The following is an 18,186-nucleotide window of genomic DNA, read 5'->3' on the forward strand; positions in this document are numbered from 1 at the left end:
TTATTTTTTTAGTATTACGTATCTGCTGTTAGAGCCCCATCACTTCCTTCCCCCCCCCCCCCCCCCCCTGTGCATGCATCTCATCTTCCTCCTTCTCTGTGATCTGCAGCCTTGTTTATTGTTGAAACTTCCTGGCAGATTAAAACTGTGTGCCCGACCGATACTCGAACTCGGGACCTTTGCCTTTCACGGGCAAGTGCTCTACCATCTGAGCTACCGAAGCACGACTCACGCCCGGTCTCACAGCTTTACTTCTGCCAGTATGTCTTTTCCTACCTTCCAAACTTTACAGAAGCTCTCCTGCGAATCTTGCAGAACTAGCACTCCTGAAAAAGACATCCATTTTGTTCGTTGTTGATCGATTGACTCAGTTTTTTTTATTACAGAGGGCACGTAACCCTCTGACCGAACACGCAGAGCTACCGTGCCGGCGAACCAACTGAGCTACCGAAGCACGACTCACGCCCGGTACTCACAGCTTTACTTCTGCCAGTACCTCGTCTCCTACCTTCCAAACTTTACAGAAGCTCTCCTGCGAACCTTGCAGAACTAGCACTCCTGAAAGAAAGGATATAGCGGAGGCATGGCTTAGCCACAGCCTGGAAGATGTTTCCAGAATGAGATTTTCACTCTGCAGCGGAGTGTGCGCTGATATGAAACTTCCTGGCAGATTAAAACTGTGTGCCCGACCGAGACTCGAATTCGGGACCTTTCCCTTTCGCGGGCAAGTGCTCTACCATCTGAGCTACCGAAGCACGACTCACGCCCGGTACTCACAGCTTTATTTCTGCCAGTAGAGCACTTGCCCGCGAAAGGCAAAGGTCCCGAGTTCGAGTCTCGGTCGGGCACACAGTTTTAATCTGCCAGGACGTTTCATGGGGGTTCCTATTTTAAAATAATCACAGTTGATATCCGTTTGACCTGTGGCAGCGGCATCTAGCGGGCCAACCATAGCGCCATCTGGTTTACCCCCTTCAAGCTAGACGAGCTTCGTTCTTTGTAGTTTTTTCGTTTGATGCTTATTTCGTGAGATATTTGGCCCGGTCACTATCAATGGACCACCCTGTAGAGCTTTGTCACAGGACCAAATACGGTTGGGAAGAACTTCGGCAAAAACATATGATAAGATAGCTTTATGATATGTGGCAGTACAATTAAGTTGGAGCATGAAGACTGTGCGTGGTATAGCGTCGCCGAAGGACGAAGTTCCAAGGCAAGGTTAGTACCTCGGGACGGAACCACAAGCAAACACAGTCGCTGCCAGAAGCACTGACGAGTGCGAGACGGTGGCGTAGACACGCCCAGATAAGTCTCCATGCGCTGCCGCGTCGGCTCCCTTTCTTATGTCGGAGCGGAGTGCTGCTCAGCCCAGTCAGCAATCCTCGCCCAAGACGACAGCATCGCCTCTCTACCGAGCCAGCAGTGGGATAATTGTGTCACATACATCTCTACATAATACAGGGTGATTCAAAAAGAATACCACAACTTTAGGAATTTAAAACTCTGCAACGACAAAAGGCAGAGCTAAGCGCTATCTGTCGGCGAATTAAGGGAGCTATAAAGTTTCATTTAGTTGTACATTTGTTCGCTTGAGGCGCTGTTGACTAGGCGTCAGCGTCAGTTGATGCTAAGATGGCGACCGCTCAACAGAAAGCTTTTTGTGTTATTGAGTACGGCAGAAGTGAATCGACGACAGTTGTTCAGCGTGCATTTCGAACGAAGTATGGTGTTAAACCTCTTGATAGGTGGTGTATTAAACGTTGGTATAAACAGTTTACAGAGAATGGGTGTTTGTGCAAAGGGAAAAGTTCTGGACGGCCGAGAACGAGTGATGAAAATGTAGCACGCATCCAGCAAGCATTTGTTCGCAGCCCAGGAAAATCGACTCGCAGAGCTAGCAGAGAGCTGCAAATTCCACAATCAACTGTATGGAGAGTCCTACGAAAAAGGTTAGTTATGAAACCTTATCGTCTGAAATTGGTTCAAGCACTGTCTGCAGCTGATAAGATTAAAAGAATCGATTTCTGTGATTTTATCCTTGCTCAAATGGAAACAGATGAATCTTTCGTTTCAAAGATTGTGTTTAGTGATGAAGCAACTTTCCACACTAACGGGAAAGTCAACCGTCACAATGTCTGTATATGGGGCACTGAGAATCCGCGGGAAACAACTCAGTATGAACGTGACTCGCCTAAGGTGAACGTTTTCTGTGCCATTTCAGCCAATAAAGTTATTGGTCCCTTTTTCTTCGAAGATGCTACTGTAACTGGACTACAGTATCTGGAGATGTTAGAGAATTGGCTGTTCCCTCAGCTCGAACAAGAAGCACAACAATTCATATTTCAGCAGGATGGAGCGCCACCACATTGGCACTTATCTGTCCGTAACTGCCTGAACGTCAACTACCCGAGGCGATGGATCGGCCGCCAGGCAGCCCGTGACAGAGCACTTCATCACTGGCCTCCAAGAAGCCCTGATCTTACCCCCTGCGATTTTTTCTTATGGGGGTATGTTAAGGATATGGTGTTTCGGCCACCTCTCCCAGCCACCATTGATGATTTGAAACGAGAAATAACAGCAGCTATCCAAACTGTTACACCTGATATGCTACAGAGAGTGTGGAACGAGTTGGAGTATCGGGTTGATATTGCTCGAGTGCCTGGAGGGGGCCATATTGAACATCTCTGAACTTGAAACTTCCTGGCAGATTAAAACTGTGTGCCCGACCGAGGCTCGAACTCGGGACCTTTGCCTTTCGCGGGCAAGTGCTCTACCAACTGAGCTACCGAAGCACGACTCACGTCCGGTACTCACAGCATTACTTCTGCCAGTACCTGTGAGTACCGGACGTGAGTCGTGCCTCGGTAGCTCAGTTGGTAGAGCACTTGCCCGCGAAAGGCAAAGGTCCCGAGTTCGAGTCTCGGTCGGGCACACAGTTTTAATCTGCCAGGAAGTTTCATATCAGCGCACACTCCGCTGCAGAGTGAAAATCTCATTCTGGATCTCTGAACTTGTTTTTGAGTGAAAAAAAAACCTTTTTAAATACTCTTTGTAATGATGTATAACAGAAGGTTATATTATGTTTCTTTCATTAAATACACATTTTTAAAGTTGTGGTATTCTTTTTGAATCACCCTGTAGTATATAGTTAGTCGTACTCTGCGAGAAGAGACTAATATATTGTTCTGTATCAAGCGATACGTTAACCTTCTGTACAGTATTAAATACTCATGACATTCCTATGGATATGAATGACTACAAAATTAACTATTTAATCTTGTTCATGTTGTAACAAAGAGATCTAAAATACTGACCAGCCAGGACATTATGACCACGTACCTAAGAGACGGTATGTCCACGTATGGCACAGATAACAACGGCGACGCGTCCTGACACGGAAGCAATGAGGTTTCGGTAGGTCGCTGGGGCAGTTGCCATCACATCTGTACACAAAAGTCACCTAATTTCCGTACATACCGGGAAGTGGGCGATGAGCTCTAACGCCACGTCCAATCACGTCCCAGATGTTTTCGATTAGGTTCAGATATGACGAGCCATGGCGGGCCAGCACATCAATTGGAACTCGCCACTGTGTTCTTCGAATCACTCCATCACAATCCTGGCCATGTGACGTAACGCATTACCTTGTCGAAAAATGACAATAGCGTCGGGAAACATGAGTGTAACTTCCGAAGGTTCAGATGGTTCTGAGCACTTTGGGACTTTACATCTGAGGTCATCAGTCTCCTAGAGCTTAGAACTACTTAAACCTAACTAACCTAAGGACATCACACACATCCATCCCCGAGGCAGGATTCGAACCTGCGACCGTAGCGGTAGCGCGGTTCCGCACGGAGCGCCTAGAACCACTAGTCCAACTTCCGAAGGAATTTTTACATTACGTGAACGGGGAAACTCAAGAATTAAAATACTTTCTTCAAAATATGAAATCGTACAAAGTTTTCTTCCAAATGACTTCTTTCGGTGTCACTTCGGTCAGTACCAACAGACATGAAATCGATTACGTTTTTTTTCCATCAAGGACAGATGTGTCACAACCTGCGATCATTATTATCGCTACCCAACAAAGACGATAAATTTCTGCAAGTATATTTTATCGGAAACGAAGAAACAAAAGTTGACTAACGATGTACAAATATCAGTGGACTGAGATGTGATGCAGTCCAAGATGTACAGAGGATCTTACACAAATACAATCGTCTGATTCACATATTCAAAACAGCACTAGACCGAATGATTTCTGTTGACTATAAATTTATAAATGGAGCCGACAAAAGACTACATTGACAACACGAACGTCGATTTAATTCACCTCAGATGGACCAAGTCGCCATCGTAACTGTGCATAATGAAAACACAAGCCGTGACATAATTGTACAACGAGAAGGAGAAGGACTACAACACATTGCAGATACACACCGTTCATATGATGCCCTCCAATATCCATTCACATTTCTGCACGAAGGCGACGGATATATTATTTGAATGTGAAACAAATGCAACCTGAAAAAGGCGTAGAAACAAAGAAAAAGTGTCTTCCAAGGAGTTCTATGCTTACCGCTTAATGATCAGAGACAATGAAACATACAATCAGAGTCTCAAAACTCGCCGTTTATTCCAACATTTCCTGGTAGATATGCATGCAAAAACAAAAGCGGAACGGATGCTTTACATAAGAAACCAGAAGAAACTACGTACGGAAGAATACATCCACCTTAGAGACGCAATCATAAATTACGGAAACACTGACGACATTGGAACAATGGTAATCTTACCTTCATCATACATAGGAAGTCCGAAACACATGCAAGAATACCCTTCAGGTGCCATGACCTACATAATATGGACGACCTGACCTCTTCATAACATTTACACGCAACCCGTCGTGGCCAGAAATCAAAGGCAACTAACATACGGACAAGGCCACATGCATCGACACGACGTAAGAGCCCGACTTTACCGATAAAAAAAAAAGAGATTTACTGAAGTCATCCAAAAATATCATCTTTCGGAGCGTTAGATGCTGGATGTACTCAATCGAATGCCAAAAACAAGTAATGTCTCACTCACGCCATCTCACATGGCTACACGACAGAATTCATCCCACGGATATCGACAAGAAGATCCAGAACTGTACGAATTACTAGTGAAAAACATTATTCACGAACCATGCGGGGCACTAAACCCCAATTCGCCACGTATGAGTGGTGGAAAATGGACAAAAAATACAAGAAACCGTACTTGGATGTCACACAAATTGGAGTTGATGGCTGTCCCAAATACAGAAGACGATCATCCAAAAACTGTGGCTTCACGGTAAAAATAGAATACGGAACAGCGACGAACTGGAAACAGATAATCAGTGGGTAGTACCACATAACACACTACTTTCCAAAATGTTCCAAGCACACATAAACGTGGAGTAGTACAGTTCAGTGAAATCCGTCAACTATGTCTGTAAGTATGTGAAGTAAGGCAATGACATGGCAGTATTTCAAACAGCCGAAGACAGCGAACAAAAAACCAGAAACGACGAGATCTTCACGTACCATACAGGAAGATATAACAACAGTAACGAAGCAGCGAGGAGGATTTTCAGTTTTCACATACATGAACGCTATACAGCCGTGTAACATTTAGCAGTACATTTGGAGAACGGAAAGAGAGCTTACTTTACAAAAGACAGCGCCAGAAAAATTGCAAGCGAGCCACCTCAGAACACAAGATTAAAAACTTTTTGCCAACTGAGCTAAGTGGATACGCTCTCGAAAACGTTACTATATGTCGACATTCCTACCTATTATACTTGGAACACAACAAAACAATTCTTTCATCGTCGAAAACAAGGAATTCCAGTGGAAGATCACGCAGGAATCATAAAATCTGGCTCACTATGCCGAGTATACGCCGTATATCCGAACAACGTAGAATATTTCTATGTCTGGATGTTGCTACACGTAATACGAGGACCAGCAAGTTTCACAGCTCTCAAGACTGTTGACGTTTACCTATGCCAGACGTACGGAGAAGCATTCCAATGGTTATGCCTACTGTATAACGACAACCAGTGGGAACTAACACAACAAGAAGCCTCACTCACAGCCTCACCTGAATAACTGAGAGACTTGTTGTTGTTGTGGTCTTCAGTCCTGAGACTGGTTTGATGCAGCTCTCCATGCTACTCTACCCTGTGCAAGCTTCTTCATCTCCCAGTACTTACTGCAACCTACATCCTTCTCAATCTGCGTAGTGTATTCATCTCTTGATCTCCCTCTACAATTTTTACCCTCCACGCTGCCCTCCAATGCTAAATTTGTGATCCCTTGATACCGCAGAATATGTCCTACCAACCGGTCCCTTCTTCTTGTCAAGTTGTGTCACAAACTCCTCTTCTCCCTAATTCTATTCAATACCTCTTCATTAGTTATGTGATCTACCCATCTGATCTTCAGCATTCTTCTTATTCGCCATAATTCTAACAACATGTAATCCATCCAAAATAGTTATGGGACTCCTACAAAGAGAGTATGAGTGATGACATACCGAACCAAATCCGACAAGCTCATCCTGAACTGACCATCGAATTCAACGACGACATCTTCTATGAAACACTCATTCGGCTAGAAGATAAATCTTTAGCAGTAAACAACCAGACCTTAGTACAACTTGGGATGCAAGCACCACGAAAAGATGCTATCTGTGAGCCAAACTTCTAAATTATACAGAAAGAAAGCTACAACATCAACAAACTACTTCATTACACTGCTCAGAACAAACCACTCCTCAATGACACTCAAAAGGACAACGTTATCATGAAGCGAATCTACAACCATACTGGCGGAATTATTTACTTGGACGCACCAGGCGGCACCGGGATAACGTTTCTAATAAATCAATTGCCAGCGGAATTACGTGCTAAACAACACATTGCACTTGCACTGACATCATCCGGAATTGCAGCCACAATTATGAAAGGAGAACGAACTGCCCATTCTCCTTACAACTACCGTTCAATATAACCGAAGAACAATGTCCGCTACGTAAAATCTCAGGAGGATCTGGACGGGGTGAACTTGTAAGACAAACTAAAATTATCTTCTGGGACAAATTCACAATGACATATAAAAAAATCGCTCGAAGCCATGGACAGAACATTACAAAACTAGCGAGGAAGCTCTGAAATGATGGAAGGAGGTCTATTCATACTCTCAGGAGATTTTCGACAAACACTTGCAGTTATCCCCAAGTCAACACCAGCAAACGAGATCACTGCATGCCCTAAAAAAAATCACATCTCTGACCACAACTACAAATACTGCAACTAGCAAAAAATATGAGGGGTGAACTATCCAAAGACGAAACAACAGCGCTTTTCATCACCAACTTTCACAAATACGCGAAGGCACATATCTACTGACCAGGCGACCGCCCCCATTAAACTCCACAGCGATTTCTCGACACAGCTACTACAGAAAACGAGCTCACCGATCAAATTTAGCCAAACATTGTTCACAACTATACCAATCTGCGCTGGTTACTTGAAAGGGCAATTTTGGAAACTAAAAATAATATTCTCAACGATATCGGTTTCAATATTCGAAAGAAAATTGTCGGTGAAGAGAGAATACACAAATCGATCGATGATCGTTGATGAAAGTGTGAGCGTCCCTACAGAATTTCTAGACTCCTTACACATACCAGGCCTTGCGTTACACAAATTTGGATTTGCGATCATGCTACTCAGAAGTCTTAACTCACCAAAACTTTGTAATGGAACAAGGATGATAGTCAAATAGCTATGGTATAACAGCATCGAAGCCGACTTTATGACTGGAAAGTACAGAAAACACACACTATTTATGTCGAGAATGCCACAGGTGTCTACTGAACTGCCATTTCAGTTTAAAAGACTGCGGTTTCCAATCAAATTAGCCTATAATTTTAGAATTAACAAAGCTCAAGGACAAACTTTAAAATATTGCGCCAGTAGCCTCAAAGACCCCTGCTTCTCTGACGGTCAACTATACAAAGCTTGTTATCGTGTAGGAAATTCGAGAAATTTGTACATATATGTCCGGATAACAAATTGAAAAGTGTTGTTTATAAACAACTATTGTAAATAGTTAGCATTTGTTTTCAATAATTTTTTTACCTCTTATACTTTAAAGTTTATCGTTTTATTCCAACTGCAACACAATCTCATGTCAGCTCTCTGAGCGAAGCCGGGTACCCCAGCCAGTATTTAACGTAACCGTAACTACGATACAGTTTCTAAGATATTTTTCTGAGCCCGTTGACTATAAACCATCGTCAAACTTGTGATGGGCATGCGACCGAACCGCTGAATCTTTCCATCAGTAAATGGGGTATGTTCTCCACTGACTCGGTTGTTTTAACCCCCTCCACTGACGGAATGACCCACTTCCCAATTCCGTATGTACAAAACCAATACGGACTTGTAGCTGTCACGCCTTTGCGCTTACTGCTACGTATTTTAACTGTAAATAGCTCAGTCCCAATGGTAAGAGGCAGTAGTGAATTCACGTAGTTAATATTTGAGTCCAGCACAGCTGCCACAAGCTCAGCTCACTTTTACTCCACTCCTACCTTCGCCATTGCACCACATTAACTAGGTGCTACGTGGACCTTGCTAAATTCACTTGCGTATACATTTTTGACCGTTACTCGCCAGTATTTACCTAATGATTAGTACACTCCTAACCGGACTATTTCCCTAAGAGCTGTGATGATTGAACGGGTTCGATCCACGGCCTACAGTGCCCTACAGTTCACACGGTAACACTGCCTACCTGACCCACTTAACTTGGTAGTGAACTTATGTATCCAATCACCACTGCTAGCAGCAGTGGATAATCCTATCAGCACGACGAGAGCAGCAGGCTTACCGTCGAATCCTCCTGAAAATACTTATAACTACGGTCGCCAGCTCTGAAGGAGCAAAAGAATAAATCAATTTTTTTGGGCTCGTTTCAAAGTGAAATGGCTTGAGTTGAATTTAAACTTAATTCTGAATATTACTATTTCTGATCATTCTAGATGATTCTACAAAGCAAATACTCTCTCAATTTCTGTGAGGTGGCTTGGTAATTACTACCAAGACAGTTTATGCAACTTCGGTTAACAAAATTCTATCCTTCAACTTATTTAATGATTTTGGATATTACTCTTTGGACCATTGATACAGAATTAGTTAGGTGACTTTACTTGAAAGGTTGCTCAGAAAAATTTAAGTAACTGTAAATAGGCGACTCATTCTGGTGTGACCATTGCTCTTTTCAACATTCTTATACGCTAAAGTATTCTACAACCAAAAGAATTGTAAATGAAAGAGGCGATGGTGGCCTCAGTCTGATTTCACTATACTATGTTTGAGGTTACTACACTTTACAATGAACAACATGCATCGTAATTTTACTCATTACTATATTCTGTCCTCTGCACTTGCATAAAAGAAAACTGGTATTCTCCTTTAACATGTATACAATGTTCGACTTAACAATTGCAAGCAGTCTTGCCTTGGGTAGACGTGTCGGTGCTGGTGGTGAGATGCATGTGACTAACGCAGCTCTTCACGCCTCATGCCCTTAATGGCGGCTGGAACTATGAGCTGTAGCACTCGTATAAGCTACTGCACGTCCGCCATAAAATCTGGGCACAGGAACTCTTACAATCAGCCCCAGTGGCATAGAGGCGGCTTCAACAACCATTCGTCGCATTTTACTCCAAAAAAGGCGACGATATTCGCCTCTTCGCTGTTGCACAATCACTTTTGCGTGAGCACAGTTACGCACGTCCGATCACGTCAACACTCCCCAGGCCATTCCATTGTTCAGTCCCTGTGTCTCCAGCTACCCCTAGCTACGCTCGTATCACCAAGAGTGGGGGCGTTCCCCTACCACCTTTTTACCGAAATCATTTAGTATTTAAGAATATTTATATTTATTACCCTGGAGTTCATACCAGTCATAATAATTTACTACTAGCGTTTTACAACATTAAATTATACAGTAATAACATAATTACCAAGAAAAAGAATACATTTGACTCTGAGAGCTTAGTGCATTGTCTGACAGCGCTAATTCCCAGTTTCGCCAATAGATGGCATCAGGGTACACTCCCTGGCAGTCTCACACAAGCGCGCCCGTTTCCGACGCGCGGGCTCCAAATTACTGTCAGCCCACCCTCATTTCAGTTCCGTTACACATGCCCCACTTCTTATTGAAGTATTTTACAGTGATAATTCAATAAGAAGTCTCTCTTATAATGAATCTGAAATGTTCGATAAGCTTTTTACCAAGGGTTTTCCCTTTCTTACTGATACACCTCGATACTTATATTACATATTTAAAATTAAACACCAATTCTTTCTCTCTTTCCTGCTAAACATTACATAAATGATTTACATATATTCTTTCCAATTTTCTTACTCCTAAACACAGTACACTTTAAACATCTTTTTTTTTTTTTTACAAAGTTTTAAATACACTTCTTTTATCTCAGGCAAGTAAAACACACGTTATGCGCCTATTACTTTGTAGCCCGTCCTTTTCACTTTACCTCCTCACTTTTCTACCTCTTCCACAACACTTATTTACACATCTATTAAGGCTTTCTTAGAAGCTCAGTCTTTCCCAGTCCGTTTAGTCTCTACTTAAACTAGAAGTTTCATTAGAATACTGCAATATATTTTAGTGAGCATTTACCTTTCACATAGAACAAAAGAAACACAACTATTTACATATTGGTTTACTTTAATATTTATTTATATATTTATTTTCAATCTGGTAGAATTCGTGGTTCATACCTTTTGAGATCCACTATGTTTCTTACTCCCAGGCGTTTGCCTGTTAATGGGTACTCTAAATAATAGACATTCACATTGGGTATGGACACTATTTTAAATGGTCCATTATATATATATTTAAATTTGCTGATCTCGTTATTAATTTCACTTGACTTTTCATGTGTTTTTACAAGAACGAGATCACCTATTTTGAATTTGGGATTCCTTACTTTTCGTCGTGATGACGAATTCTCGCATCTGCTTGTTTTCTCATCTTGTCTTTTACTAAGTTCTTTTTACTATCATAATCTAATTCAACTCTATTTGGAAATTCTAGTAGGTCTTCTACTAGACTTTTACTTCTTGTCTTTTTCAGGATTTCTTCTGGAGTAAATCCAGTGCTCTCGTTTGTTAATGAATTCATGATTTCTTCGAATTCACTCACATACATGCCCCACTTCTTGTGGTTACTATGGCAGTACGTCCTAAATAACCGACCTATCTCACGCATATATCTTTCTGCTGGATTGCTTGATGGGTGATAAGCTGAGATATGTACCACTTCTACCTGTTTCTCAGTTATCCCATCCTTCCACGTTTTTGAGCAAAACTGAACACCATTATCTGATAGTATTCTCTTTGGCTTCCCTACTTTCACAAAATAATCACACACCATTTTATCATACACAGCTCTGGCAGTAGCTTTTCTCAAGGGATAAAGCTTTATATACTTTGAGAAAAGTTCAACTGCTACAAATATGTACACAAAACCCCCCCATGGTTTTCGGTAATGGTCCAAAGATATCTACTGCTACTATTTCTAATACTTCATCAGGTTTTATTGATTACATGGGCCCTTGATTAGTTGCATTTGTTACTTTCGCCTTTTGGCATAGATCACAAGATCTTATCCTCTGTGCTACCCTTCGTGCCATGTTGTTAAAGGTAATGCATTCATCTAACTTATCGGTACCCTTCCGTGCACCATAATGGCCATATGCCAAGTGAACATAATCTATCAGCACTTCAGTGTGTTGTTCCGGCCAACATACTCTCCACTTCCCTGGATTATTTAATCTTTGAAGATACAGTACACCTTTATGTATTTTATATGAAGCCCTTATGTTAGTTGTGTCTGGATTGTCAAACTTGACCTTTACCGACTTGAGTGCATCATCATCACTTTGATATCTTCGCATATTCCGACATATTTCCCTAATTTTTTCTCTTCCTTCCGCTTTTTTGAAGTAATTCACCTCAAAAACATCTTCCCTATTCTTTACACTTTCTAGTGTCTCACCTCCTTCCGGTAATCTCGACAAAGCATCTGGTACTGCATGTTCTTTCCCTTTAACATACTTGATCTCTATATCAAATTGTTGTAAAAACAGCGCCCATCTGGTCAACCTGTTATGTAACAATCTGCAGTCCTTCAAAAATATTAAAGCTTTGTGGTCTGTATGGACCACAGTCTTATGTACCCATAAGAAAAGTTGAAATTTCCTAAAACCCCATACTATAGCTAAAGCCTCCTTCTCTGAAACTGTATAGTTTCTTTCGTACTTAGACATGGTTCTACTCGCAAATGCTATTTGTCTATGAGTTTTTTCCCCATCTATCATTACCTCCTGAAATATGGATACTCCCAATCCATAATCTGAACTATCTGTTGCCATGTGGAATGGTTCACACAGGTCAGGGTGCCATAACTTTATGTTTTTAGCCAAATTGTCTTTTAGCCGGTTGAATGCTGTTTCACATTCCTCAGTCCATATATACACACTGTTCTTCTTAAGTAGGTTGTTCAGATGTGCGCTATTGAACACCTGATCATCCACATACTTACGATAAAAGGAACAAAGTCCTATAAACGACTTTAGTTGTTTTTTATTCTTGGGAGCCGGACAATTTCTTATTGCTTTGACTTTGTTGGGATCCTTTTCAATTCCCTCTGGTGTTACTATGTGACCTAAAAACTTTATTTCTTTCTTCACAAACTCGCATTTTTTCAGGTTCAGGGTCATTCCTCCTTTAATTAAAGCTTTGAACACCCTGTCGCATAACTCCATGTGCTCTTCCCATGTCCTTGTAGCAATTAACAAATCATCTACGTAAACCGTGATTAGCGAACTAAGTTCACTCCCTAAAATTTTGTCTAAAGCCCGAATGAACACTGAAACGGAAGTATTTAGGCCAAATGGTACCACTGTGTAATGGTAGCATTTGCCATTGAATAAAAATGCCGTGTACTTCCTAGACTCCTCACTTAATGGGATTTGCCAGTATCGTGCCGTTAGGTCTAAACTAGTCATGTACTTTACACCATTAAACTTCTGCAATAAATTATCTATGTTCTCTGGACGATCCAACTCCCTCTTCATTACTTTATTCAGAGTACGAGCATCTATCACTATTCGTACACTTCCATCCTTCTTACCTACTGTCACCAATGGGTTATTATATGGGCTAGAACTCCTTTCAATGACCCCACATGAAACCATTTTATCTATTTCTTTTTGAACTGCTTCTTTCTTAGACAAGGGTACATTATATGGTGGTTTAAAGAAAGGTTCATGTTCCTCTACCTCCATGCAGTACTCATAATTTATCACTCGTCCCGGTTTGTCCGAAAATACCTCCTGATTTTCTTTCAGAATTTGCCATAGATCCTCCCTTTGGGCATCAGATAGTCCTTCCGTTTTATCCACTACATTTCGAAGGAGTGTCTCCTTATTTCCATCTTCATCTATCTGCCTCACCAGAAACCAATCGAATTTTTTACCTATTCCTGAATCATGATCATCTCTAAATTCTACCCATCTCAGCTGGTTCTCTTCCATTACTCTAGATGATTCAAATGGTATTTCTAATACCGCACTATCAACTTTACAAACTATTATCCCTTTGTCACAATCTATAATTACTTTTTGTTTTATTAACCAGTCAATGCCTAAAATGATCTCGGCACTGAGCTCTGGAACTACTAAAAATGCATTAGAAAATAGCTTGTTTTTTATCTTAAATTCCATCATCACTTGATGTTTAACAGGTTTACTACATTTCCCTGTCACCCCTATCACTTTAACACCTGTTACTGGCATCATGACTACTCCTCGTTGCTCTTTGATCATCTCAAAAAATGCGTACGAAATAGCACTTATTTGAGCACCCGTATCCAACAATACATATAAATCGTACCCACATACATTAATAGGTAGGATTGTTTGCATCCTATTTTCCTCTTTCATACTTTCTTTATCTTCCCATAATAAATCCTTTTCCACCGCCAAGTCTTGCCATATTATTTTTCCGGTTTTTATACTGACCATTCCATCCGGAGGTTGCTTTCTCCTTTTCATCCTAAATTCTTTCACCACTTTCTCCAATAGTCCTTCGTCTAGGCTCTTTAATGCCATCACGTTCTCATTAGAATCTGTCATGCCCGAACTCTCGGTTGCGGAATCGGAAACTTCCTCTATTGCTTTTTCTCCCTGGATGCTTTCTGATGATTCTGACGATGATTCCTCCTCCTTAGAAATATGACCTTCTTCGGGTTCAAATAATTCTCGCAAATTATAATCCATTTCAATACTTTCCCTTTGTTGGATAGTGCATTCGCCACTCTTACTTTCATTATTTTCCCCTACTAATGGAATTCCAGTCTCACTCAACTCATTTGCTTCAGTACTACAGGGATCACAACACTCTTTCTCTTGGTTAGATACACTTTCTCTAATTTCTTTAAAAGAATCTTCATCACAGTCATGTACTCTTGCTGTCACTAGGTACACATCATAATCGGTATGGCTCTCTAACACTGTCATATTCGGGTCCAAATTAATCACTTGAGTGGAAGATCTTTCTAATTGTGCTGGCTGGCTTTTGAGCTGATGTATATATTCTGCATACGAGGTAATTTCTGAATCGGCATGCGTCTCTGCACTATGCCCCTTTTTTCTTATCCACCCTTTCCTCTTTAATTACTTCTCGATGCGATTCGTCGACTATTCGTACGAACCTTTTACCATAAGTCACATCACTCCTCCCTTGCCCCTGCCTCTCTGCACAGTTGCCATCCCTACCGACAAACAACGCCTTCTCTGACTCTTCCTTCATCAATTCGTCACTCTGACCGCGAATTGTACTTCTTTCATTCACGTGAGCCTTCACATCCGACCGATATTCTTTTCCTACTTCATTTCCCTTAATAATTCCTCCCTGCTCTCTCTCCTCTGTTTGTATCCCTGCATTATACTTCGCAAAGTTTCGTTTATGTAACTGCTCTTCAGGCGAACGACGCACTATCCTACTATAGTACTGCCTACTCCGATCTTCCCTATATTTGGGCCATTTCTTTCTTTCCGCGCGCGTTAGGCCTTTGACCTGCGCGGTATTTAGTTTTCCTGATTTTGATAATGCATCCTGTTTCCCTGATAGTGTCCTCTCCCTCGCTGAGAGTTACCTTCTTGACCTCTTCCTCTCATCATGTTAATTTGCGGTTCATTCCTACCCCCTTTTACTATTCCATTCTGGTTTATGAAACCTCGAAACTCTCTAGTTTCACGCCACCTATCTTCATTCTCGATTTTTTCTAAAAATTCATCGAATGTTCGATGAGTGCCTCCTACATAACGCTTTGAATCGTCAGGTAGCTTTTTCCACAACTCCCACACTATCTCCGATTCTGATCTACGATCTTTAAGATACTCCAAACGCTTGAACCATCCTTCACAGTATTCTTTCATGAGCCCACGCCCATGTTCTGGCATTCTGGCGACACCGAATTCTCTCCACAACCTATCTCTCTGTTGTGTGCTCCAGAATTCCTCAAGGAACTTTTCTTTGAAGTCTGTAAACTTCAAATTGTCGATATCCAAATTCAATCCCCAACGTTTAGCATGACCTGCTAAAGCGTCTATTACTAAATTAATTTTTTCTTTATCCGACATGTCTGTTGGTAAGACACGTTCACAATTTTTTATAAAATCCATTGGATGCCATCCACCTTGTTTCTTTTGAGGATCGTATTTTTCCTCCCTACTCAGTATTTCCGATTTTTGCATTACCAATGGGATACCACTACAGTTAAGAAACGTCTGATTCTGAACTTGCTGACTTAATAATTTTATCTCAATACGCAGTGTATTTTCCTGCTCCTGCACACATGCATCAAAACTCAACATGGTATTGCGCAGTGTTTCAATATCAGCTGCCGTTTCTTTAACAATCTCTTTCTTTAGAACTGGTACTATCACCTGTAATTTACTTTCAATTATCGGTTCTAATTTTTCACTAACCAAAGGTTCCACTGATTTCTCTATTCTCTGAATTTCGGTATCAAATCTTTTCTCTATTTCTGTGACTTTTCTCTGAACATTTGTTATTTCAGCCCTAATGCTATTTACTAATTTGTTTACCTCTGTGATACGTTGGCTTTGCGTATTCAAAATATCTAAATTGGCTTTTATTTTACCAGATAGGTTTTCATCCAATTGGGATATATGACTAGCCATTTCTGCTTTCAAACTAGCATTCCCTTCTCGAATTTGCGCCATCATCCTATTTAACAAACTTATTAATTCCATATCCTCTCCCTTGTGACTTACATCCACAGATACATTGGGTTCAATTTTCACTACCTTTGGTTTCACTTCCCGTTCCTCCTGTCTTATGGGTGTGGATTCATCTATAAGATTTTCCAACCCTACAACAGTATCTATGGTCCCTAATTCTGGGTCTGACCTTGTAGTGTTTTCGTCTTGCTTGTTACTATTCGACTCCATCTTATTCTGCTGTATTTCGTGCCTAATAGAAATGTTTATTAAACCAAGTATTACTTGTTTAACTCCTACTATTGGACTTTCTTTTGCTGCTTTGCAGGTTGTCGTCTTGAACTTACCAATTGTGGTATATTTGTCTACAACAGACTTTCAAATTTAAAATTTTCTTGAAACTACAAGTTTATATAAAACACTTTTATTGCAGCCATTATTCTACAAACTTAGTTAGTCCTGTCACGGTCGCCACATGCGACCGAACCGCTGAATCTTTCCATCAGTAAATGGGGTATGTTCTCCACTGACTCGGTTGTTTTAACCCCCTCCACTGACGGAATGACCCACTTCCCAATTCCGTATGTATAAAACCAATACGGACTTGTAGCTGTCACGCCTTTGCGCTTACTGCTACGTATTTTAACTGTAAATAGCTCAGTCCCAATGGTAAGAGGCAGTAGTGAATTCACGTAGTTAATATTTGAGTCCAGCACAGCTGCCACAAGCTCAGCTCACTTTTACTCCACTCCTACCCTCGCCATTGCACCACATTAACTAGGTGCTACGTGGACCTTGCTAAATTCACTTGCGTATACATTTTTGACCGTTACTCGCCAGTATTTACCTAATGATTAGTACTCTCCTAACCGGACTATTTCCCTAAGAGCTGTGATGATTGAACAGGTTCGATCCACGGCCTACAGTGCCCTACAGTTCACACGATAACACTGCCTACCTGACCCACTTAACTTGGTAGTGAACTTATGTATCCAATCACCACTGCTAGCAGCAGTGGATAATCCTATCAGCACGACGAGAGCAGCAGACTTACCGTCGAATCCTCCTGAAAATACTTATAACTACGGTCGCCAGCTCTGAAGGAGCAAAAGAATAAATCAATTTTTTTGGGCTCGTTTCAAAGTGAAATGGCTTGAGTTGAATTTAAACTTAATTCTGAATATTACTATTTCTGATCATTCTAGATGATTCTACAAAGCAAATACTCTCTCAATTTCTGTGAGGTGGCTTGGTAATTACTACCAAGACAGTTTATGCAACTTCGGTTAACAAAATTCTATCCTTCAACTTATTTAATGATTTTGGATATTACTCTTTGGACCATTGATACAGAATTAGTTAGGTGACTTTACTTGAAAGGTTGCTCAGAAAAATTTAAGTAACTGTAAATAGGCGACTCATTCTGGTGTGACCATTGCTCTTTTCAACATTCTTATACGCTAAAGTATTCTACAACCAAAAGAATTGTAAATGAAAGAGGCGATGGTGGCCTCAGTCTGATTTCACTATACTATGTTTGAGGTTACTACACTTTACAATGAACAACATGCGTCGTAATTTTACTCATTACTATATTCTGTCCTCTGCACTTGCATAAAAGAAAACTGGTATTCTCCTTTAACATGTATACAATGTTCGACTTAACAATTGCAAGCAGTCTTGCCTTGGGTAGACGTGTTGGTGCTGGTGGTGAGATGCATGTGACTAACGCAGCTCTTCACGCCTCATGCCCTTAATGGCGGCTGGAACTATGAGCTGTAGCACTCGTATAAGCTACTGCACGTCCGC

General features: G+C 41.1%; 1 protein-coding gene and 1 non-coding gene across 2 annotated transcripts in view; both read left to right on the forward strand.

Moving 5' to 3' along the window:
* Positions 1–18,186, forward strand: part of LOC126101511 (uncharacterized) — a 936,969-nt gene that overhangs the window by 519,901 nt on the left and 398,882 nt on the right. The window lies entirely within an intron of this gene.
* Trnas-cga (transfer RNA serine (anticodon CGA)) lies at positions 2,859–2,933 on the forward strand. The gene has a single exon. It is a non-coding gene; the product is annotated as a tRNA-Ser (tRNA).

This window comes from Schistocerca cancellata, chromosome 9 (assembly GCF_023864275.1).
Source record: "Schistocerca cancellata isolate TAMUIC-IGC-003103 chromosome 9, iqSchCanc2.1, whole genome shotgun sequence".
Lineage (NCBI taxonomy): Eukaryota > Metazoa > Arthropoda > Insecta > Orthoptera > Acrididae > Schistocerca > Schistocerca cancellata.